At 42.1% G+C, this 25,010-nt stretch overlaps 1 long non-coding RNA gene across 2 annotated transcripts; it reads left to right on the top strand.

The window, feature by feature from the left end:
• The first annotated feature begins 486 nt into the window (after positions 1-486).
• Positions 487-24,804, top strand: LOC130276582 (uncharacterized). Of its 2 annotated transcripts, none has more exons than XR_008845178.1 (4): positions 487-596; positions 20,173-20,317; positions 23,641-23,695; positions 24,676-24,804. It is a non-coding gene; the product is annotated as an uncharacterized LOC130276582 (long non-coding RNA). The 2 variants fall into 2 exon arrangements; XR_008845177.1 differs by lacking the exon at positions 487-596 and adding an exon at positions 19,334-19,407.
• Positions 24,805-25,010: the final 206 nt, after the last annotated feature.

Below are 25,010 nucleotides of genomic sequence, written 5' to 3'. Positions count from 1 at the left end.
GGTGTTTTTCTCTGAAGCACTTTCTATTGGTTATACTCCATACATAATTAGATTTTTAATCAGTCTTACTAAAATGTGTTTGTTTTATTATTATTTAGTGGTTTTTTGAACTCATTCTTTAGAGGTATACTAGGACTGTAATATGTAGGACTGTAAAAATCATTCATTATTATAGTAAACTAACAAAAAGAGTTAATAATTATGAAATAAAACACAAAACAACACACAGTACAGTACAAACAACAATGATGATTACAGAAAGGCACATCTATATATTTAAAACTTTATGTATATGTATGTTGCTGTGCAATTTCAGAACGGCTAGAGTTATTTCAAGTTAACTTGGTATACACTTTCTTATATATTTACAGTTTAGGGATGTCCCGATACTAAAAAGTTTCACAGCCAGTAAAACAGCATAGCCCGTAAAGTTATATCATAGTTTACCATGATGTTGGCCAAGCAGCAGGATGTTGAAAACTCCCAGGCAATCTCAGCAGCTTAAGTGTAACATGATGAGAAGATGTACCGGAAGTCCCATGTGGGATGTGCCACAATCTCTGCAGCCCAATAATAAAACAGCACAGCTCAGACAGGTAAATCATACTTTACCATGACATTGGTCTGGCAGCAGGAGGTGTAAAAATCCTGGGTAGGAACAACAGGTAACGCTGGATACTCAGCTGGTATGTAGTAAATTGATACAGTGACAAACAGTGCAAAAGTGCAAAAGCAAATGTGTAATCAAGGTATGGGAACGAGCTGATTGATGATGTCCAAAGGTGCTATTGGCAAGATGTTGGTAACAAATCAAGTAATCCATACATACAAAGAAGAAACCAAAACAAATAAGCTCATAAATAAAGTTATGTTTACTTTGTACAAAAGCCTTTGTTAGTAATGACAGTCTCAAGATGCCTCCTGTATGGAGAAACTAGTTGCATGCATTACCATGGTGTGATTTTTTTCATTCAAATCTTGAAGGTTCCATTGGCCTCTTCTATGATTTTCAGTTCTATCCATAGATTTTTCAATGGAATTTAAATTCAGGAGATTGGCTGGGCCATTTTATCAGCTTTATTTTCTTTCTTTTAAAGGGGTACTCCGGTGGAAAACTTTTTATTTTTATTTTTATCAACTGGTGCCAGAAAGTTAAACAGATTTGTAAATTACTTCTATTAATAAATCTTAAAGGGGTTATCCACCATAAAGTGATTTTAGTAAGTACCTGGCAGACAGTAATGGACATGCTTAGGAAGGATCTGCGCTTGTCTTGGGGATAAATGGCTATGTTGAGAGATTACCATAATACTGTGGCTAGCTTTTTGTCAACTGGTATTTCTGTTTGACTTTTCTTTTTTTGACTACAAATCCCACAATTCCATATTCCTCCCTCCCACACATCAGCCACCCCACCCATTGAAACAAAAATGAGCTGCAGACCTATGGTTTTCAATCAGGGTGCCTACATCTGTTGCATTAGTTGCAGATTGATGCCTCCACCCATTGAAGCAGACAGGCTCCCTGTCATCAGCTGACTAGTGAGTCAGGTCTCGGCCGCATCGCAAGCTGGGAAAAATCTGAGACAACAGTCATTTTCTATGCTGGTAAAAATAAATAGTGGGGTGAAAATCACACAAGAATTGTGAGAAAACCATCACACACAGGTACAGACACTATATTATGAACTACACTTACTTTACAGGCCCTGTAGCATAGCCAAATAAAAAAAAATCCTGGAATACCCCTTTAATCCTTCCAGTACTTATTAGCTGCTGAAAACTACAGAGGAAATTATTTTCTTTTTGGTTTGGAACACAGAGCTCTATGCTGACACCACAAGAACAGTTCTCTCTGCTGATATATCTGTCCATTTTAAGAACTGTCCAGAGTAGGAGAAAATCCCCATAGCAAACATATGCTGCTCTGGACAGTTCCTAAAATGGACAGAGGTGTCAACAGAGAGCACTGTGCTCGTGATGTCAGCAAGAGAGCACCATGTTCCAAAAAGAAAAGAATTTCCTCTGTAGTATTCAGCAGCTTATAAGTACTGGAAGGATTAACATTTTTTTAATAGAAGTAACTAACAAATCTGTTTATCTTTCTGGCACCAGTTGATTTAAAAAAAAAAAAAAAGTTTTCCACCGGAGTAAGCCATCTGAGAGTTTCCTTGGCTGTGTGTTTGGGATCCCACACCATGATGTTCCCACCTCCAAACTTCATTGTTGGCATGGTATATTTAGGGTCAGTTGCAGTGCCATTTTTTCTTCCAATATGGTGTGCATTATGGCATCCAAACAGGTTAATTTTACTTTCATCAGACTACACTATATTCTCCAAGTATTTCACCGGCTTTTCTAAAGATTTTGCAGCAAACTTTAAGTGAGCTTCAACATGTTGTTTTTTATTGCATTATTTACTGTTTTCTCTGCGACTACAGTACCTGCTAAGGTCTTGTTAAACATCTCCACAAGTGGTCCTTGGCTCTTGGACAACTGTCAAAAATCTTGCGTTGAGCACCTGGTGAAGGCAAATCTATGGTGAAAAAATGGTCTTTTCACTTCTGTATTATTTCCCCAAAAGTGCTCACTGGAACATCTTGAAGAGTAGAAATGCGCCTGTAACCAACGCTATCATTATGTTTTGCAACAATTTGCTTTTACCCATCATGACATGTGTCTTATGTGACATCTTCAAAATGAAATCTTTTGTAGGCCATTAGTTGGGACTAAACAAGCTAGTATCAAATAAACTTTTAACTACCTCCAGTGTTCCAGCAGTGCCTCTGGTGTCCCGCTCTGGTCCCCTGCTGTGATCTTCTTGTCAGAAATCATGTTGTTTGGGCCCAGACGCTGGGTCCCAGAGTGTCATACTGCCCCTCAGCCAATTACATACTGAAGCAGGACATAGCCGTGGCCAGTGATTGGCTGAATGGCAGTATTACACTGGGAGGGGAGGTATGGCAATTACAAAAGTACAGGACAAGATAATATACATAGAGAACTAGAACTTATTAATGTACCAGGGGTGGAGCAAAGGGAGGGTTTAGAATAGTTAATAGGTAAAGGCTTAATAGGAAAAAACTGATATGCCTCTACATTACATGCTGACCTATGCTGGTAGTCTCAACAATAAAATTGACAAACTGAATTTAACTTATAGGGTTAGTTTATTCAGGAATTATAAAAAAAATTGGAAAGGGGGTAAGGTTGTCCAGCAGCGGGACCCCCACGATCAGACATCTTATCCCCTATCCTATGTTCAGAATGCAGGGTTTGGGAGGCTGTGGTCCTGACGCCACACCCACCTATTGAAAATGCCGTTTGCCTGCATGGAGATCGTTGGAGGTCCCAGCAGTGGGACCCCCGCAATCAGACATCTTATTTCCTATCCTATATCTAGCAATTGTGTACCCTTTAATATTAACCTACAGAACTGTCAAATGAATAAATGTGCAGGTAGGAGGACACCTAGAAACTTGCGCAATAATGGGTTCTGTTAAGGAGCCACAAAAACACTGAACTTCAGGAAGGCAATGGTCGATCAGCTTAGAGAAGCCTTTAACATTATAGACTTGTGTGGTAGCCCTTGGGGGGTATAGTGTAGTTGGGGTGTTGCTGTGTTGGAATATGAGAGGTTAATTTACCCTTGTCACTCATGATGCCAGAGCGAGGGTTAATACGCTGAGGTAGTTGCTAGGCCTATCGCCACCCTTCCCAAAAATGATAGGTGTGTGTAGAAATAAATGATTGTCCACGGCAGTGCTGAACTTGAACTTGCAGGAACTTTACTGATGAATTGCGGTACATTCAGTAACGGTAACAGTCTTAGTAACAGAGTCTATTATCAGCACGGCAAAGACTGACAGTTGCTTAGGACCGATAGGGGTCTGTTTAGGTCCAGTGATCTTGTGGAGTACTAGGGAATTGAAGTAACTCACAGTTTTGGAATGATGGCCGTTGCCGCAAGGCTTTGGGCCTAGTGGTTGCCGATTGACAGCTGCGCAGATCTGTCCTCATCAGCAGCCCATGAGGAAAAGAGAAAAAAGTAATGGCCGCCACTCCCTTATATGGGCAGGGGCAGGGCCGTTTTGGATTGGTCCATGTCAGCTGTCACTCACCGTTACAAAGCAGGGTGGGTGATCACCTGACTACCTCCAAACAGTAAAAACCATAGAGTTCTGGAACGCATCACGTGACCCGCAGGTCCTGCAACACTAACAACAAGGTAAGTACACTTTATATACATATAGACAATTAGAATTTGAATAACTTTAATTATTAAAGGGGTGACTAGGGGCTAACTATAGATGAGGATCCCACTGGTACCTAGGGACTCTGACTTTGGGGACCTCACCACAAGGTAACGGATGCAATCCGGTACCGGGACACCACAAACCCCCTTACTTGAAGCAAGTCGACCCCGACGCCTGTCCCCCAAGGCAGAGAAACTAGGGCATGTAGAACAGGATTGCTAACTAGACAGAATCTATATCCTGACAAAACTTTTATACACATTAGGTACTTTTAAACCTACTAAATATTTTTCTAGGCATTTGAAACATTTGAAGACTAGTAAACCTACTAGACACTTATAAGGCTTCCTAGACAATTATGAAGCTATCTAGGCAATTATAAAGCTATCTAGACCTTTAGTTTCTAGCCTCTTAGACATTTTAATTAAGCTCACTATACATTTTAAACTTACTATACAATTAGGCAGCTATCTGACATTGAGTTGCTAGCTCCTAAAACATTTTGTTTTAGCTCTCTTACACATTTTATGAGGCTAACTAAACATTAATACAGCTCTCTATACATTTAGCTTCAAGCTGACTAAACATTTTGGAATCTCACACATTTTTTTCTTTTTGCCAACAATGAGTTACCTGTTAGTACACGAAAGGTATACTGGCTAGCCAGAAGCTAGGTCACAGTAAGCTTGGCTGCTAGGGTCTATCGGCTACACGCTACTTATCCCTAGAGCACTTCAAAATAACCTACCTAGGTTACCTTTAGAACTACGTGTTTAATTCTATACCCGCAAGAGCACCTACTGGCCAGGTAGAGCATCTCACACACGCAATACAGAGAAATATGAGTGTACCTAACAGTGGCAGGAATTGGATATCAATAGGCTACAATTCCTAAGTGTTTGTTTAAATGTGAGGTACATTTTGTTTTTGTGTATGTACTGAAATAGATTGAAGTAGTACATTTAAGTGAGTAGTCTAGAGTACTATGTGTGCAAGTACCAACCTAAGAGCAAGTTACCCTATTATTTTTGTTGAGACAGGTGCTAGCGATTGGCGACAGCAATAATGCTACCCTCGGAGGAGCCGGGGTGTCACCTATTCATTAACTACTAAACACCTTTAGCATTTTATACATTTGTATGTACAAGAATTATTTAAGTTTTTAGGGTTTAGTGTACACGTGCAATACACTGACATTTTTTGTGTACAACTCTTACCTACATAGAAACTAGGCTATTTTTCTATGCACAACCTTTACCTGTTTTTTATGTACACAGACATGAGGATACCTTCCTGTGTACAAGAACCATATACATATTTACTATACAAACTTACACAATTATCAACACTCCAACAGGGTTCAGGCGCATTCACCTGATAAGTGCAACATTTAGCATAAGAGTTCTTATGAAGCTGCTGGTATATACATAAAACAGACGTGTAAGGATCAGCAGTCCACCTACACTAAGAGTCCATAGAAAATATCACTGTCACTGAACAAACACAATTGGCTAACAGGCAATTGCGTAAACTGGATCCTATCATAACCTAACTACACCAAAAGAAGAAGATACCAGTAAACTGATTTGGATACAAAAATAGTGGATAAACTTTATTAAAGTGCATAATAAAATCATACATAAAATACAAGGTACTATACAGATGAAAGCTACAGAAAAAAGGTAGTGATACTAAATCCACAATGGTAGACAATACAGACGGCAGGGATACAGCCCACAGGTGTCAAATTGCAACATGCCCATAAGTAGTAAAAATAAATAATATAACATACATATAATGGATGTATAAAGCTGGTATATGTCCTCAAAGGGGCTATGGGTAAAGTGCAAATAACAAATTGTAAGGCACCTAGCCCTATTCAGAGGTTAGTCAGCAGCATTAGATAACAACGAAGATAAGAGCATGAAAGACAGCATAAAGTAGCAAATACCTGCCAAATACCTGCAAATACCTGCCATACACCAAAAGGGGAGATCACTACCTGTACCCCAACGCGCGTTTCGCGTATGGGCTGACGAAGCCCATACGCGAAACGCGCGTTGGGGTACAGGTAGTGATCTCCCCTTTTGGTGTATGGCAGGTATTTGCTACTTTATGCTGTCTTTCATGCTCTTATCTTCGTTGTTATCTAATGCTGCTGACTAACCTCTGAATAGGGCTAGGTGCCTTACAATTTGTTATTTGCACTTTACCCATAGCCCCTTTGAGGACATATACCAGCTTTATACATCCATTATATGTATGTTATATTATTTATTTTTACTACTTATGGGCATGTTGCAATTTGACACCTGTGGGCTGTATCCCTGCCGTCTGTATTGTCTACCATTGTGGATTTAGTATCACTACCTTTTTTCTGTAGCTTTCATCTGTATAGTACCTTGTATTTTATGTATGATTTTATTATGCACTTTAATAAAGTTTATCCACTATTTTTGTATCCAAATCAGTTTACTGGTATCTTCTTCTTTTGGTGTAGTTCCATAGAAAATATACAAATTGGCGTGTAAGGATCAGCAGTCCACCTACACTAAGAGTTTATGGGAAGGGAAAGGAAACACTGCTTTACCACAAATCAGCAGGGTACAGTCCTTATGAATGTCCTACTGGCTAGGAGTCTCTTGACTTATGGTCAGGCACAAAGCTTAGTGGTTACGTTGCTGAACTTAAAACTGGAACAATCTTAGCACAGTCCTGCTAGGCACAATTCTTGAACTCGGTTGCGGCAAAACAAGAGTGGTTAGCAAGAGAAACAACAGGGCTTGAGCACCATCTCCAAACTAGGATGGACCCATGACCCTTTCGTCGGTACCTCAGGAAGAGGCAAACTCTCATGGCTCCGAGAGGGGCTAGGTACATATATTGGTACCTTGGGGACAGACAAACTCTCACTGCTCCGAGAGGGTCTAGGTACTGACTTTGGTGGCCGCAACTTTGGCCTACTTTCCTGATCCTGTGCAGGACTTGGCTCTTGGCGGGACACAGAAGATGATGAACTTGACTCTGCTGTACACAGAAGATGGGGAACTTGACTCTTTGCTGTACACAGAAGATGATGAACTTGACTCTTTGCTGTACACAAACGATGATCTTTGCTGTTGAGGCTCCTCCTCCTTGGGTACGTTGATGGGGGCTTTAGGAGCGGACCATTTTCGCCTCAAGTTGAAGGGGTCAGACTCCCAATCAGTTGACGGAAAATACTTGAAAGGAAGCTGTGTTGGGGCAGTTGGTCTTGTGACTGCAGCAGCCCATTCTCCTCGAAGGCTCTGGACAGGGGTGTACTCCACAATTTCACCCACCTCCAGGGAGTAAAACTTCTTGTGTAGATATGGCCTTTGTACTGCTCGCCAGTTTACAAGGATGGTCTGCCCAGTGTGGCAGTCAAGAAGTGTCCCATAACCTCTGACCTTGTCGAACTTGGCCACAGTTGCTCTTCTTCTTTCTAATGGCCATTGCCGCAAGGCTTTGGGCCTAGTGGTTGCCGAAGACCGCTGCGCAGATCCATCCTCATCAGCAGCCCACGAGGAAAAAAGTAATGGCCGCCGCTCCCTTATATGGGCAGGGCCATTTTGGATTGGTCCATGCCAGCTGTCACACACCGTTACAAAGCACGGTGGGTGATCACCTGACTACCTCCAAAGGTCCTTGAGTAAAAACCATAGAGTTCTGGAACGCATCACGTGACCCGCAGGTCCTGCGACACTAACAACAAGGTAAGTACACTTTATATACATATAGACAATTAGAATTTGAATAATTTTAATTATTAAAGGGGTGACTAGGGGCTAACTATAGATAAGGATCCCACTGATACCTAGGGACTCTGACTTTGGGAACCTCACCACAAGGTAACGGATGCAATCCGGTACCGGGAAACCACACTTGAATAATGTCCGCAAAACAGTACAGACACTAAATGGGATACATTTTTTTTTCAGACTTACAAACTATGTAACTATATAAGGTAGCATGAGAAATTAAATTTTCCATTCATGCCCTGCAGAGCCATAGTCTATGGTAACACGATTCATTAAGTTTCAGTTTGCAGTAGTTTAGTCACTTCTCCATTGTGATGTTCCAAAAAAAAATGCTGTGGAATTGGTTGTAGCTTCTGTCTGGTTACAATATCCTTAGGATCAATTTTCAGGGCTCTATCGATGTCTCATATATGTTCTTAAATTCAGACTCCTAAGTTCTCTGGAGTTTATCCCGATATACATCAGATCTCCAGAGTCTGAATGTTAGAACATGTATGAGACAATAAAAAAAATTTCAACATTTTTTTTTCATATTTTTAGATATTTTTTTTTTATTCACATACATACAGGTGAAACGCGAAAAATTAGAATATCGTGCAAAGTTCATTTATTTCAGCAATGCAACTTAAAAGGTGAAACTGAGATATGAGAGAGACTCATTAGATGCAAAGCAAGATAGTTCATTCTGTGATTTGTCATAATTGTTATGATTATGGCTTACAGCTCACGAAAACCCCAAAGCCCCCCCCAATGACTATGGTTTGGGGAGCCCCGTCATCTGCTGGTGTTGATCCACTGTACTTCACTAAGTCCAGGGTCAACGCATCCATCTACCAGGAGATTTTGGAGCACTTCATGCTTCCTCTCCTTTTAAGTTGCATTAATGAAATACAATGAACTTTTGCACAATATTAACATTTTTCAAGTTTCACCTGTATATCACATATATTTCTAAACAGTGCTTTCACTCACAATACCCTTTTTTCTTCATTTTTTGCACATTTTATATTGTATTTGGATTACACATTTGTTTTTTATTATTTATGTTTTGGTCACTTTGCACCTTGCACTTTATGCACTTAGCACTGTTTGTAACTTAATCATCTATTAATCTTTATTACATATATGCCTTTCTTTATGTATTATTGTAATGTACTGTTTGTGTGTTTTCCTGTGTTTGTAATTCATTGTTATTGACTCTATTAGTTAAATCATTAAAAATCAATTATATCTTAGTTTATATTACAGTCATACTACAGTATAATAGCTTTATCCACACAAAAAAATTGTTACAAAAGTCAGCTTAAGATACACTGCTCAAAAAAATTAAGGGAACACTTAAACAACACAATGAAACCCCAAGTCAATCACACTTCTGTGAAATCACACTGTCCACTCAGGAAGCAACACTGATTGACAATCAATTTCACATGCTGTTGTGAAAATGGACCAGACAACAAGTGGAAATTATAAGCAATTAGCAAGATATCCCCAATAAAGGAATGGTTCTGCAGGTGGCGACTACAGATCACTTCTAAGTTCCTATGCTTCCTGGCTGATGTTTTGGTCACTTTTGAATGCTGGCGGTGCTTTCACTCTAGTGGTAGCATGAGATGGAGGCTACAACCCACACAAGTGGCTCAGGTAGTGCAGCTCATCCAGGATGGCACATCAATGCGAGCTGTGGCAAGGTTTGCTGTGTCTGTTAGCGTAGTGTCCAGAGCATGGAGGCTCTACCAGGAGACAGGCCAGTACATCAGGAGATGTGGAGGAGGCCGTAAGAGGGCAACAACCCAGCAGCAGGACCACTACCTCTGTCTTTGTGCAAGGAGGAGCACTGCCAGAGCCCTGCAAAATGACCTCCAGCGGGCCACAAATGGGAATGTGTCCACTCACACGGTCAGAAACAGACTCCATGAGGGTGTTATGAGGGCCTGACATCCACAGGTGGGGGTTGTGTTCACAGCCCAACACCATGCAGGACATTTGGCATTTGCCAGAGAGCACCAAGATTGGCAAATTCGCCACTGGCGCCCTGTGCTCTTCACAGATGAAAGCAGGTTCACACTGAGCACATGTGACAGACGTGACAGAGTCTGGAGACGCGGTGGAGAACATTGTGCTGACTGCAACATCCTCCAGCATGACCGGTTTGGGGGTGGGTCAGTAATGGTGTGGGGTGGCATTTCTTTGGGGGGCCGCACAGCCCTCTATGTGCTTTCCAGAGGTAGCCTGACTGCCATTAGGTACCAAGATGAGATCCTCGGACCCCTTGTGAGACCTTATACTGGTGCTGTTGGTCCTGGGTTCCTCCTAATGCAAGACAATACTAGACCTCATGTGGCTGGAGTGTGTCAGTAGCTCCTGCAAGAGGAAGGAATTGATGCTATGGACTTGCCCGCCCGTTCCCCAGACCTGAATCTGATTGAGCACATCTGGGACATCATGTCTCGCTCCATCCACCAACGCCACATTGCACCATAGACTGTCCTGGAGTTGGCGGATGCCACCTCATCAGGAGCATGCTCAGGCGTTGTAGGGAGGTTATACGAGTACGTGGAAGCCACACGCGCTACTGAGCCTCATTTTGACTTGTTTTAAGGACATTACATCAAAGTTGTAAACTTTGAACTTCACCCTAAGCCTACGTTCAGAGGTAACTAAACCAGCTGTTAATTGCCCGCAGCAAGTCAACGGGTAGCAACATAATCTGCTAGCGAGGTTTCTCCTGTGGAGACTCTGCTTGCGGAGTTCCGCAGCGAAAATTTCGCTAGTGGATATGCAGCTGTGGGCAATTTCCAGCAGGTTTAAAGGAGATCTCCAGTCCTGAAAAATGTATCCCCTATCCTAAGGATAGGGGATAAGTTTCAGATCACGGGGGGTCCGACCGCTGGGGCCCCCCCCGCAATCTCCCGTATGGGGCCCTGGCAACCTGCGGGAAGGGAGCGTGTCAACCACCGCATGAAGTGTTGGCTGACACGCCTCCTCAATGCATCTCTATGGCAAAGCTGGAGCACTGCCTTCGGCAATCTCCGGCTCTGCCTTAGTGCTGTATTGAGGGGGTGTGTCGGCCCCTGCTCCATGCCATGGTCAACACGTGCCCTCTGGCCAGCGAGCCCGGGCCGCGTACAGGAGATCGCCCCAGCGATCGGACCCCCGCGATCTGAAACTTATCCCCTATGCTTAGGATAGGGGATAAGTTTTTCAGGACTGGACTACTCCTTTAATTACCTCTGAACGCACCCTTAGAGTTTATTTCCAGTTTTTAAAAGACACAAATCTGGTCCCGCCTATAACGGATGTATAACTGCTGTACAGTATGTGTATGTATAATGGCTGTATAATTTCTGTACAGTATATGTGTGACTGATGGATGCTTGACTAATGTACAATATACTATACATCCATCATACATGCATATATATACTGTATATAAGTTATACATCTATCATACACACATATACTGTACAGACGTCATACATTGATCACACACATACACTGTACAGCAGTCATATATCCATCATACATACATGTACTGTACATTATTCATACATCCATCATACACACATATACTGTACATTAGTCACATATTTATCATAGACACATTTACTGTACAGCAGTTATACATCCATAACACGCACACACACACACTGTACAGCAGTCAAATATATACCCACCATACACACATATATTATATAGTCATACATCCATCATACATACATACAAAGTACAGCAGTCATATATACAGGCCTCAAGTCCTGCAGGAACATGTTGGAACTAAGTTCCTGCACTTTTCCCACAACAGGAACACTATTCCTATTAGCAGGAGTCTTGCAGGACCAGCCCTTGACTTGACCCCTGCCTGTTTTCAGTTAGTTTCTACCACTATATGGCCTACTACTGCTATATTGTGGCCTAAATACTGTATGGCTGTATGGGGGCCTAACTTCTATAAAAAAAAAGGAGGCTGAGTGTGATTGGAGTGTGTCTGAGGTTGTGGTTGGGTGGGGGGGGGGGGGGGGTCTGGGTATGTGGTTAGGTATGTGGCTGGGCTATGGGCTCTAGCCAAGAGCCTTTTGGAATCTTGTCAACGCCCATTACTCATCATCATGTAAGGAAACATCGGAGTCCCCTAAAATGTAAAAGACTCATATTTAAATGTATAATATATACCATAGTATTGCAGGTGACTTCGTTAACTCATATTTATGTTCCAGAATTCAGTGTGAAATATATTGCCTATCTATAATACTTCCATTTGATGCCCTTTAAAAATTAATGTGTACCTGACAGATCCAACCAAACATAATAATAATTATTATAATATGTACCTAATCCTGTACCTAATCCTATACCTAATGCTCTGTACCTAATCCTGACCATGTACATCTAATTTTAATGTCTCTCACCTATATTTATTATAAAAATACCTCTTTTCATTTATCTCACAGTGTTAGGAATCATCTCAGGGAAAGAGGGCGTGTCCCTCCCTTGTGGTGGTGGGAGGTGATTGGTGTGTCGGCTCATGCAGCCTTCTCTATGAGTCCTCTTCTGTCCATGACTCATGGACAAGCCTAATGCTGCTGTGGGACTGGTTAGTGCTCCAGTAGGTATGGAGACCCCTAGTGGTGGGATTTTCAGGGGCCCTTTTCTTTATTAAAGGGGTATTCCGGGAAAATTTTTTTACATATATATCAACTGGCTCCAGAAAGTTAAACAGATTTGTAAATTACTTCTATAAAAAAATGTTAATCCTTCCAGTACTTATCAGCTGCTGAAGTTGAGTTGTTCTTTTCTGTCTGACAACAGTGCTCTCTGCTGACACCTCTGTCTGTCTCGGGAACTGCACAGAGTAGAAGAGGTTTGCTATGGGGATTTGCTTCTACTCTGGACAGTTCCTGAGACAGGTGTCATCAGAGAGCACTTAGACAGAAAAGAACAATTCAACTTCAGCAGCTCATAAGTACTGAAAGAATTAAGATTTTTTTAAATAGAAGTAATTTACAAATCAATCTGTTTAACTTTCTGGAGCCAGTTGATGTATAAAAAAAAGTTTTTAAATATAATTTTTTTTAAACAACTATATTACAAAAAGTCTTACATTTTCATCAGTAACAACATATAAAAAGTTTCTGGATCTGACAGTGCCCATTTAAGCAGACCAATATAACCACATGGCAGGCATGGGAAGTTAATAAAAGTAAACATTCCCATGTTGATGCTGTGGTTTGTCACCTCTGCTCCTCTAGGGTATATTTACCATTGGAATGTTTACTATAGATTGTCCCCTAGTCTACTTCTATTATATACTGCCTGCGATTTGGTTATATTGGCTTGATTAATTCTCAATAGTAATATTACTATCAGGACATTATATTCAATGGCGTGGCCATATGGGGAGCCAGAGGAGGCCATGGCCTGAGCGTGTAGGTAGTATAATTTAAGATACTTTTACAATATATCCCATTTAGTGTCTGTACTGTTTTTGAGGACATTATCCCAGTCTATAATGGTAAGGGCTTCTCTAAGCTGTTCAGTGTTTTTGTGGCTCGTTGCCAGAACCCCCTATTGGGCAAGTTTCTAGGTGTCCTTCTACCTGTACATTAGTTCATCTGACAGTTATGTTGGTTAATATTAAGTTCAGCAGACAGTAAGTAAGACACATTTACAGTTAAATGCGTCCTGCACCGGCCAGCCATTGGTCTGTCACGTCACTACTGCTGCACAACATTGCAGAGCAAGGGTGACAGCTAGTGGGTGGGTCAGCTGCTCGGACGAGCCACAGCAATTTAGTTTTAATAATGCATTTCATTTGGAGCGGCACATGGGAGGGCATAGCATGATGAAGGGAAGCATCCATTTGTAGGGCAATACAATGACAGCAGGGTTATTGTAGGTTGTATTTAAAGGTCTTGATGGTGGCAAGTTTCAGTATACAGGGAAAGCAGCAGAAAACTTGGAGATGTGGTGGATGAGTACAAGTGGAGTTCTTGACAAGATCTCCAAGATTACATAAGGGGTGGTAACGGGAGATCAGGTCAGAGATGTATAAAGAGGATAGGTTTGGGATGGCCTTGCATGTCATGGTGAACAGTTTAAACAGAATTTGTTGGGCAATGGGAAGCCAGGAAGTTAGGGCTGTTTTTGATGTGGATCTAATTTCGGTATATAGGGAGGTTCCTGGCCTTCAACCCAGTACCCCCCTGAGAAAGCCATAGAAAGCCATAAGGTGAAAAATCATCATCAGTACCGTATATACTCGAGTATAAGCCGAGTTTTTCAGCACGATTTTTCGTGCTGAAAACACCCCCCTCGGCTTATACTCGAGTGAACTCCCCCACCCGCAGTGGTCTTCAACCTGCGGACCTCCAGAGGTTTCAAAACTACAACTCCCAGCAAGCCCGGGCAGCCATCGGCTGTCCGGGCTTGCTGAGAGTTGTAGTTTTGAAACCTCCGGAGGTCCGCAGGTTGAAGACCACTGCGGCCTTCGACATCATCCAGCCCCCTCTCACCCCCCTTTAGTTCTGTACAGTACTCACCTCCGCTCTGCGCTGGTCCGGTCCTGCAGGGCTGTCCGGAGAGGAGGTGGTCCGGTGGGACAGTGGTTCCGGGCTGCTATCTTCACCGGGGAGGCCTCTTCTAAGCGCTTCGGGCCCGGCCTCAGAATAGTCACGTTGCCTTGACAACGACGCAGAGGTGCGTTCATTGCCAACGTACTTCTGCGTCATTGTCAAGGCAACGCCTCTATTCCGGCCCGGAAGCGCGGAGAAGAGGCGCCCCCGGTGAAGATAGCAGCCCGGAACCACTATCCCACCGGACCACCTCCTCTCCGGACAGCCCTGCAGGACCGGACCAGCCCCGAGAGGAGGTGAGTACTCAGAACTAAAGGGGGTGAGAGGGGGCTGGATGATGTCGAAGGCCGCAGTGGTCTTCAACCTGCGGACCTCCGGAGGTTTCAAAACTACAACTCCCAGCAAGCCCGGACAGCCGATGGCTGCCCGGGCTTGCTGGGAGTTGTAGTTTTGAAACCTCTGGAGGTCCGCAGGTTGAAGACCACTGAGGGCGGATGATAAGAGGATGATGGAGGGGGGTGTGTGGGATGATGACAAGAGGATGATGAAGGGGGGATGTGTGGGATGATGACAAGGGGATGATGACAAGGGGGGATGTGTGGGATGATGACAAGGGGATGATGAAGGGGGGATGTGTGGGATGATGACAAGGGGATGATGAAGGGGGATGTGTGGGATGATGACAAGGGGATGATGAAGGGGGGATGTGTGGGATGATGACAAGGGGATGATGAAGGGGGGATGTGTGGGATGATGATAAGGGGATGATGAAGGGGGGATGTGTGGGATGATGACAAGGGGATGATGGGGGTCTGGATGATGACAGGCGGTGATGATGAGGATGTTAATGACGGGTCTGGATGATGACAGGGGGGGATGATGTATTTCCCACCCTAGGCTTATACTCGAGTCAATAACTTTTCCTGGGATTTTGGGTTGAAATTAGGGGTCTCGGCTTATACTCGGGTCGGCTTATACTCGAGTATATACGGTATATGGTTGTACTATATTGTTTTTCTTAGCAACCTGTCTGTGCACATTTTTTACAAATATTTGGACCTTTATGCATCCTTATTATACATTACATTTTACTTATTATTATTACACATTTGTACTTAATTTGAGCTCTTTGTACTACATTTTGTCATCGCTATCATTATTTATTTATTGCACATGAATTTTTATCCATGCAGAGCATGTATACATAGGAGGTATCTAATTGTATGTATCGTACAAAATTATTTCCCTGATTTGTGCTACATACATTACAACATTTTTCTATGACTCTTACATGTGAGGTGGTTTTAATATGTTTGTAGTGTGGAAAGGTATTATTAAAGCTGGTTAATATAACTTGTGATGTGATCTTTGAGAAGATTTGAAGGAGTTCTGTACTAAGTAAATATTGTTTTGTTTAATACCTTTTTTTTGCTATAGAATAAAACTGCTTGGTGAACATTCTCTATAAGGCTAGGTTCAGACTACGGAATCTCCAGGCAGAAAATTTCCTCCCGGAGATTCTGAGTGCGGCCAGCGCTGACTGAATCAGTCGGCGCTAGGACCGTGCGAACACTGCAGTCTCCAATAGACTGCAATGTGTTCTGCGCGGATTTCCACCTGAAGAAAGAGCAACCCCTTTCTTCAGGCGGAAATTTCCAAGCGGATTTTCCGTTCACAAATTCCGCTTCACAAATTCCGCAGAGTGAATTTGTGAACGGAAAACCATTCACTACACTATACATTTTAGCAAGCAGAATTTCCGCCTGCAATTTCGAAGCAAAATTGCAGGCGTAAATTCCGTAGTCTGAACCTAGCCTAAGGCTAGGTTCAGACTACGGAATCTGCAGGCAGAAAATTTCTGCCCGGAGATTCCGAGTGTGGCCAGCGTTGACTGAATCAGTCGGCGCTAGGACCGCGCAGACACTGCAGTCTCTAATAGACTGCAATGTATTCCGCGCGGATTTCCGCCTGAAGAAAGAGCACCGCCTTTCTTCAGGCAGAAATTTCCAAACGGATTTTCCGTTCACAAGTTCCGCTTCACAGATTCCGCAGTGGGAATTTGTGAACGGAAAATCATTCACTACACTATAAATTTTATCAAGCAGAATTTCCGCCTGCAATTTCAAAGCAAAATTGCAGGCGGAAATTCCGTAGTCTGAACCTAGCCTAAGGGTTATTTATCAATAATGGTTTTGTCTAGATTATTTTTGTAATTGGTCTAGATGCATTTTTTTTTTGGGTGGAAAATTGATCAAATTGTCGTAGCGGCCATGATAAATTTTGCGCAGTTCCGCACAACCACTCCTAGATCATTTTCTGCCTCCACATTTAGAACCGGTCTACTCTGCATCTAAGGAGCTGGTTTCTCTGGTTTTTTTGCCTTTCTTTGTTTTCTTTTTTATTTTATTATCCACTAATGTCCAAAAAAAAGAACTTCAAAGGGAGGGGCAGATGTTCCTTCCACCTCAACCAGGGTTTAAACCCCTTAAGGACACATGACGTACTGGAAGTGAAAGTGAAAATATGTCGGTTAGCTCAGTGGGCTGTTCGGGATAGCCGCGGCGAAACCGCGGCATCCCGAACAGCTTACAGGACAGCGGGAGGGCCCCTACCTGCCTCCTCGCTGTCCGATCGCCGAATGACTGCTCAGTGCCTGAGATCCAGGCATGAGCAGTCAAGCAGCAGAATCATCGATCACTGGTTTCCTATGAGAAACCAGTGATCAATGTAAAAGATCAGTGTGTGCAGTGTTATAGGTCCCTATGGGAGCTATAAAACTGCAAAAAAAAAAGTGAAAAAAAAAGTTAATAAAGATCATTTAACCCCTCCCCTATTAAAAGTTTGAATCCCCCCCCCTTTTCCCATAAAAAAACACAGTGTAAATAAAAATAAACATATATGGTATCGCCGCGTGCGGAACTGTCCGAATTATAAAAATATATCGTTAATTAAACTGCACGGTCAATGGCGTACGTGCAAAATAATTCCAAAGTCCAAAATAGTGAATTTTTGTCACTTTTTATATCATGAAAAAATTAATAAAAAGCGATCAATAAGTCGCATTAATGCAAAAATGGTACCGTTAACAACTTCAGATCACGGCGCAAAAAATTAGCCCTCATACCGCCCCATATGTGGAAAAATAAAAAAGTTATAGGGGTCAGAAGATGACAATTTTAAACGTATAAATTTTCCTGCATGAAGTTATGATTTTTTCCAGAAGTACGACAAAATCAAACCTATATAAGTATGGTATCATTTTAATCGTATGGACCTACAGAATAAAGATAAGGTGTCCTTTTTACCGAAAAATGTACTACGTAGAAACGGAAGCCCCCAAAATTTACAAAACTGTGTTTTTTTTTCAATTTTGTCTCACAGTAATGTTTTTTTCCGTTTCACCGTAGACTTTTGGGCAAAATGACTTATGTCATTACAAAGTAGAATTGGTGGTGCAAAAAATAAGCCCTCATATGGATTTTTAGGTGCAAAATTGAAAGAGTTATGATTTTTTAAAGGCAAGGAGCAAAAAAACGAAAATGCAAAAACGGAAAAAACCGCGGTCCTTAAAGGGTTAAGGGAGGAAAGTGTTGCTGAAGGTGATGTAATGGAGGAGGATCAGGAATCAGTGAATGCAGAGTATCTCTTATATTTGAGGAGTGGTTTAGCTTGCCGCAGGCCTAGCAAAAAGAAAAACTTTAGTGATTAAGAGACAGAGGGTTTAGTTCAGGAGGTATATTAATTTTTCTTTTCCATTTTCACATTTTGTTTGTTGTTTGTTATCCTTACTTTGTTTCTTTTGGTTAACTTGGGCATCTTAAATTGTGAGATGTTGGCTATTCGAAATCTTATGGTGTGTGATTTCTCCCAACCTGGGCCAAGTAAAATTTTCACAGTTAGCCACAGCAAACAATCAGATTAGTTCATTTTGCAGCAGCCTTTTTACTAATGAATGTAGCTAGTGGACTTTTTGCTTTGGGCAACTGTGAAAATGCTTTGTAGCATAGGTTTCATAAAATCTACATCAGCATTTCTTACATGTTTTCAATAATAATTTTTAACATTTTTAAATATATTTTTAATATGTTGTTTAAATATTTTTACCCTTCTCCTTTGGGTGTTTCTGACCTGCTTTGCAATAGTTTGTCTACTATACTCCCTTTTAGGTTGTTGGCAAGTTTTTTCAGTTGTTTGGGAAGCTGTCTTTAATTAGTAAACATAGCCAGGGAACTGGTGGAGGTTCCCCAACTAATGTGACTTTGTCGCCTGTTGAAGAAAAAATTGCTACCACATATTCTCGACCTCAATAGTGGGTATTGGCTGGATGGATGTAATGGTGTTATCAGGGGAACAAGGTAAATGTTATTGTAGTGTCCCGGTTCTGAACATGGCCCTGTACCTTTGGTCATAAGTCCCCATAGTCAGAGTTCCTCTGTGCTGTTAGGATTCTCTTAGTGGGATAACCTCAGTCACCTCATACATCTGTAATTTATTGTATATATTTAGAATATTTGATAATATAAAGGTTACTTACAGGACCTTAGGTCATGTGATTCATAGTAAATGTATTATGCTAAAGTTTCAGGGTCATGTGATTTAGTCATGTGATGTACCACAATCCTTTGTGATAGGACTGACAGGTTTGGGGAACCAATAAGCTTTGAGCCTGCCCCTTCAGATATAAGGGCGCTGTGACCAATCATCGCTCTCTTTCCCCCGGGATATGACAGCGAGCGGAGCTCATTGCCAATCTACAAGACTAATTAGGCCTGAAGCCTTTCTCTTCAACTTCTTCATAACTGTGAGTCAACCTAACTCCAATTCAGCTAATTCTATGTGACTACTGAACCTAAATCAAACCCCTAAATTCAGTGGAACAGCGTAAAGCAAGCCTCAAAGCTTATTCCCTACAAAGTCCCAACCAACCTGTGAGGAGCCTAAAGTCCGGTCCTCTTGTAAAGACTGTTTGCTGATTGCATCCTGCATAAAATCTGCAGTAAAGTTATTTCCCGTTTATTACAATTCCGGTTGTGGACAATCCTTTATTCCTCCCTATCGTTTCTGGGATGGGTGGCGGTAGGATATATATATATAAGCAGAGGAACCCGCACCCTGGCGTCACGACAGTTAAGGGTTAATGTTACACCCTTTCATCACTCCACAGCTACACCCTATTCACCCTGCACCCCCCAAGCTACCGCATTATAATTTTTTTTTTTTATAATTTTCTACATTGCAACCCATTTTTTTTTATTTTTTATGATGTTGTGAGATTTTTACCAAGCTGTGCATAGGAAAAGGTAACCATTTTGCAATCAAAAACCATATTTTTAATTTTTTTATTAAAATATATATATATTTTTTTTATCTTACACAACATTTTTGATGTGAAATGTACTAACTTAACAACATTAAACATGGCCTTCTCAGTAAATTTAGCGTTTAAATTTTTTGGATAAGTCTTTGTGTAATGTCATTTTTTTTATGATTGTTGCTGTAGACCCACTATTTTTGTTTCATTTTAAACACATTTTTATTTTTGGTCTATATTTGTTTACTTCCTCAGCTGAAAATCCTCCCACAGACGAGTCACTTGTTAATGTTTCAGAGGCCAGGGTTCAGACTGAGGAAACACAAGGACAGCAGGAAATATTTGAAACTCCCACTGCACCAGAAGATGTGGATAATTATGTCAGCCTTGGATTAAAGGGGTACTCCTGTGGAAACCTTTTTTTTTTTTTTTTTTTTTTTTTTTTTTTTTAAATCAACTGGTGCCAGAAAGTTAAACAGATTTGTAAATTACTTTTATTAAAAAATCTTAATCCTTCCACTACCTTTTAGGGGCTATATACTACAGATGAAATGCATTACTTTTTAGATTTCTCTGATGACATGACCACAGTGCTCTCTGCTGACCTCTCTGTCCATTTTAGGAACTGTCCAGAGCAGGAGAAAATCCCCATAGCAAACATATGCTGCTCTGGACAGTTCCTAAAATGGACAGCAGAGGTCAGCAGAGAGCACTAAGGTCATAAGATCAGAGACATTTAAAAAGTAAAGCATTTCCTTTGTAGTATATAGCCTCTAAAAATTACTGGAAGGATTAAGATTTTTTAATAGAAGTAATTTAAAAATCTGTTCAACTTTCTGGCACCAGTTGATTAAAACATTTTTTTTACCCCTTTTTTGTATTTTTTTTGTACCCCTTTAAGTGCACCACAATTCCAATATATCAATGTTTGTGCTGAGAGAAATCAAATATTCATGGACACATTAAATAACAATGAAAAATATAGAAACTGTCTAACTGTAATGTTCAATGCATTAGTTCAGTTTTGGTAAAATATGTCTAAACCCAAATGTACAAACAAACCAAGGGGATGTAATGGCAATTACCGTATTTATCGGGGTATACCACGCACCGGCCTATAACACGCACCCTCATTTTACCAAGGATATTTTGTAAAAAAAGTTTTTTACCCAAATATCCATGGTAAAATGAGGGTGCGTGTGTGCGCGTGTATACCTCGATACACCCCCAGGAAAGGCAGGGGGAGAGAGGCCGTCGCTGCCGGCTTCTCTCAACCTGCCTTTCCTGGGGTCTAGAGCCCTGCTGCCGGCCCTTCTCTCCCCCTGGCTCCCCCCATCCCCGGTTGCATAATGACGTCATGCGCCGCGCCGTGCAGCTCATAGCGACGACGCAGGGGACGCACACCGGAGGCCTGAAGCAGCGCGGACCCGACCCCGGCAACAGGTAATTATGCAACCGGGGATGGCGGGAGGCAACGGGGCAGCGGCGCCGGCAATGGGTGCCGCTGCCCCTTCTCTCCCCCTGGCTGTCGGCGCCGCTTCTCTCCCCCTGGCTATCGGCGCCGGCAATGGGGCGCCAGCACCGATAGTCAGGGAGACAGAATGGGCAGCGGCGCCGATAGCCAGGGGGAGAGAAGGGCCGGCAGCAGGGCTCTAGACCCCAGGAAAGGCAGGGGGAGAGAAGCGGGCAGCGACGGCCTCTCTCCCCCTGCCTTTCCTGGGGGTGTATCGGCGTATAACACGCACATAGACTTTAGGCTAAAAATGTTAGCCTAAAAAGTGCGTGTTATACGCCGATAAATACGGTATATCTAGTCAACCACAGTTATCTACACACTCCTTGGTATTGTTATCACCGGGTCCATCCTCTAGTCAGCCTACTCTGGCTCAGGAGCTGGAATCACATTCTGTTTATAGTTTATCCTTGTCCTCAAGATCTGTGAGCAGCTGTGTAATTGATCCTGACAGTCAGTAACCACTCTGATCTTAGATTACCCCCACCCAGTGTGGGAAATCGCTCTAGATCATCATCTCCCTTAGACTTTGCCATGGATTTCTCAGTGTGTGTAGATGATTTTTTTCAACCTCTTAATCTATCTTTGTCTCAAGATGGTTGTAGTAGATGCTGATTTATGTTTATGTAATGGACCTGTTTTTTTAATGTCCTTTTTGTAAGGTTCTTATACATCAACCTAATTATTGTCAGTTTTTTATTTTTAATTTTTAAAGTGCAATGTACAGTATTGTGCTTGGCCCATCAATGTTTATTTTTTGGGCTTTTTTTTTTTTTTGGATTGATTAAACATTATTTAAAGGGGTACTCTGCCCCTAGACATCTTATCCCCTATCCAAGAATAGAGGATAATATGTCTGATCACAGGGGTCCCGCTGCTGGGGACCCTCACGATCTCTCCTGCAGCCCCCGAGTCATCAGCTCTCCGGAGCTAAATTTGCTCCATGGCTGATGACAGGGGCCAGCGGTTTGTGATGTCATGGCCCCGCCCCTCATGATGTCACGCCCCACCCCCTTAATTCAAGTCTATGGGAGGAGGCGTGGCACCAGTCACGCCCCCTGATAGACTTGCACTAAGGGGGCGGTGACATCATGAGGGGGGCGGAGCCATGACATCACAAACCTCTTGTCCCTGTATTGTGAGTCATCAGCCATGGACCAAATGTAGCTCTGGAGAGCTGATGACTCGGGGGGGCTGCAGGAGAGATCACGGGGGTCCACAGCAGCGGGACCCCTGCGATCAGACATCTTATACCCTATCCTTGCATAGGGGATAATATGTCTAGGGGCGGAGTACCCCTTTAAATGTGACCTAAATCTCAAGTGTATACATTATTTCCATCTCATACACCTCGGATCACTTTCCCTGATTTAAAGGGGTACTCCAGTGGAAAACTTTTTTTTTTTAAATCAACTGATGCCAGAAAGTTAAATAGATTTGTAAATTACTTCGATTAAAAAATCTTAATCCTCCCAGTACTTTTTAGGGGCTATATACTACAGAGGAAATGCTTTACTTTTTAGATTTCTCTGATGTCATGATCACAGTGCTCTCTGCTGACCTCTGCTGTCCATTTTAGGAACTGTCCAGAGCAGCATATGTTTGCTATGGGGATTTTCTCCTGCTCTGGACAATTCCTAAAATGGACAGCAGAGGTGGACCTCCATCTGCCGTTGTGGATGATCGGATTACCGCGGCAGCGCTGCGAGAGAATAGATAATTCATTTTAGTGACTGCAGCACTGCAGATGCCGTGATCTGTATTGATCACAGCATCTGAGGGGTTAATGGTGGACATCCGCGTGATCGCGGATGTTCGCAAATACTGACGGCTCCCTGGCTGCTATCAGCAGCCGGGACCTGCCGTGCATGACCCAAGCATCGTCCCGATGCTCGCGGTTATGTATAGGACGTAAATGTATGTCCTGGTGTGATAAGTATCACCGCACCAGGAAGTACATTTATGTCCTGCGTCGTTAAGGGGTTAAGCACTCCAAAAAGTTGTTCTACTATTGAACGTGTCTTCCTGTATGCCCGATTATATCTTGTCTTCTGTGGGGTGGTTCAAATAAGGAGTCAGTCGCCAGGTTGTCAGACAATAGCTGTTACCGCCTAAAGCCAGCTGGCTCCTTACATGACAATCACAGGCCGAGGCGGGACATCGCTGCGGCCAGTAATACGCTGACGGCTCTTTGATGTTCCCATCCCCAGGAAGCAACAAGAGCACCGTGAGGCCGGTACCAGAGCAACGGGAGAACGTAGGAAGGTGAGTGAAAGTTCATTTTGTTTTGTTTTTTGCAGCCTGGGCACAGCATAGTTCAGTACAGCTGATAATTATTTGGGGGGGGGGGCGGAGAGAAGCAGCGCTCGTGGGTCCTAAAATGTAGGCATCATGGGTTTCTCCCGCATACTGTGCCACTACATCAGTGATTTGGAAGTCAGGCCTTAAAATTCTGCTGAATGTCCGCTCACTTATGTCCAGTTTTCCGGCTACACAGTGTTGAAAGTTTCCTGTTGCCAGGTAGTGAAGAACCGACAAAAATTAGGTAATTCCAGGTATGGCTTGGGTGTTTAGTTTCACTCTCCAGTCTGTGACTTATTTGATGGTATATTTCCAATATGGTTTTACTGTGTCGAAAATTACTGACAGTTTACTCATCGGTAAATTACTCTAACTCAAGTCTTGGCTTGAAGATTCGTGGCCGTCGCTTTGGAGCTTGTTGTTGTGTTGTTGCCAACCTGTTTTGACTCCTTCTGTTTGCCCACATGAAAGCCAATAGAATGAGCAAATCCATAGTAGCCATTATGCTAGAATAAGAGTGAAAATGTTTTTAACATTAAATATTGGTTTGTAGTGTATGTGTTTTAGCAAAACAAGTGTTTGATCTTAATTTAGCATTTGCCTCTAGCCACCAATTTTGTTTAATAATTTTTTTCAATTTTTCTGTGAAGTTAATACACTTCTTAGCTAGGTTAAACTGACCCACTCTATCTCTTTTTTCTACCTTACTATTTTAATTAAACACATTTTTTAGATCAAAATTCGCAAACATTAACTTTCTTCATATCGTTTATTATGGTATTGTTGTTTTAGTTGTGTGGTTACCTTTTTTTTTAGAAATTTTCCTGGCCATTTTGTTTGTAGATCTTTGTAGTTTTGTTTTGGTTTCGCTTTCTATTTGGTGTCTGTGCTTTTTTTAAATTTTGCGCATCACTTATATATTTTATAATGAAAAATGTGCACAGAGTCGTCAATAATTCGCAATGCAAAAACCAATCAGAAGTAAACATACTCAACAGCCAATCACAGCCAGGAATACAGGAACACTCACCAGAGGACAGAAAGGACCTTTACACACCAGAGAAAGCCAAGCTGATCAGCACAAGACAACTTGGTAAGTTTAATTACAAAAACTTGGTTTTATGTCACACATACAATTATGAAAACAATCTTAACATTGGCCCAAAAAAAATACAAATTAGCTTAGTTGAAAAACAGAATTACAATGATTCCAAACAGATGAATGTAAACCCAAAAAGGGATTGACACGAATGATGGCACTGTTTGGCAGGTGGGGGTC

The sequence above is a fragment of the Hyla sarda genome, chromosome 6 (genome assembly GCF_029499605.1).
Source record: "Hyla sarda isolate aHylSar1 chromosome 6, aHylSar1.hap1, whole genome shotgun sequence".
Lineage (NCBI taxonomy): Eukaryota > Metazoa > Chordata > Amphibia > Anura > Hylidae > Hyla > Hyla sarda.
Note: the sequence above shows the minus strand (reverse complement) of the source record. Positions and strands in the feature narration are given on the sequence as shown.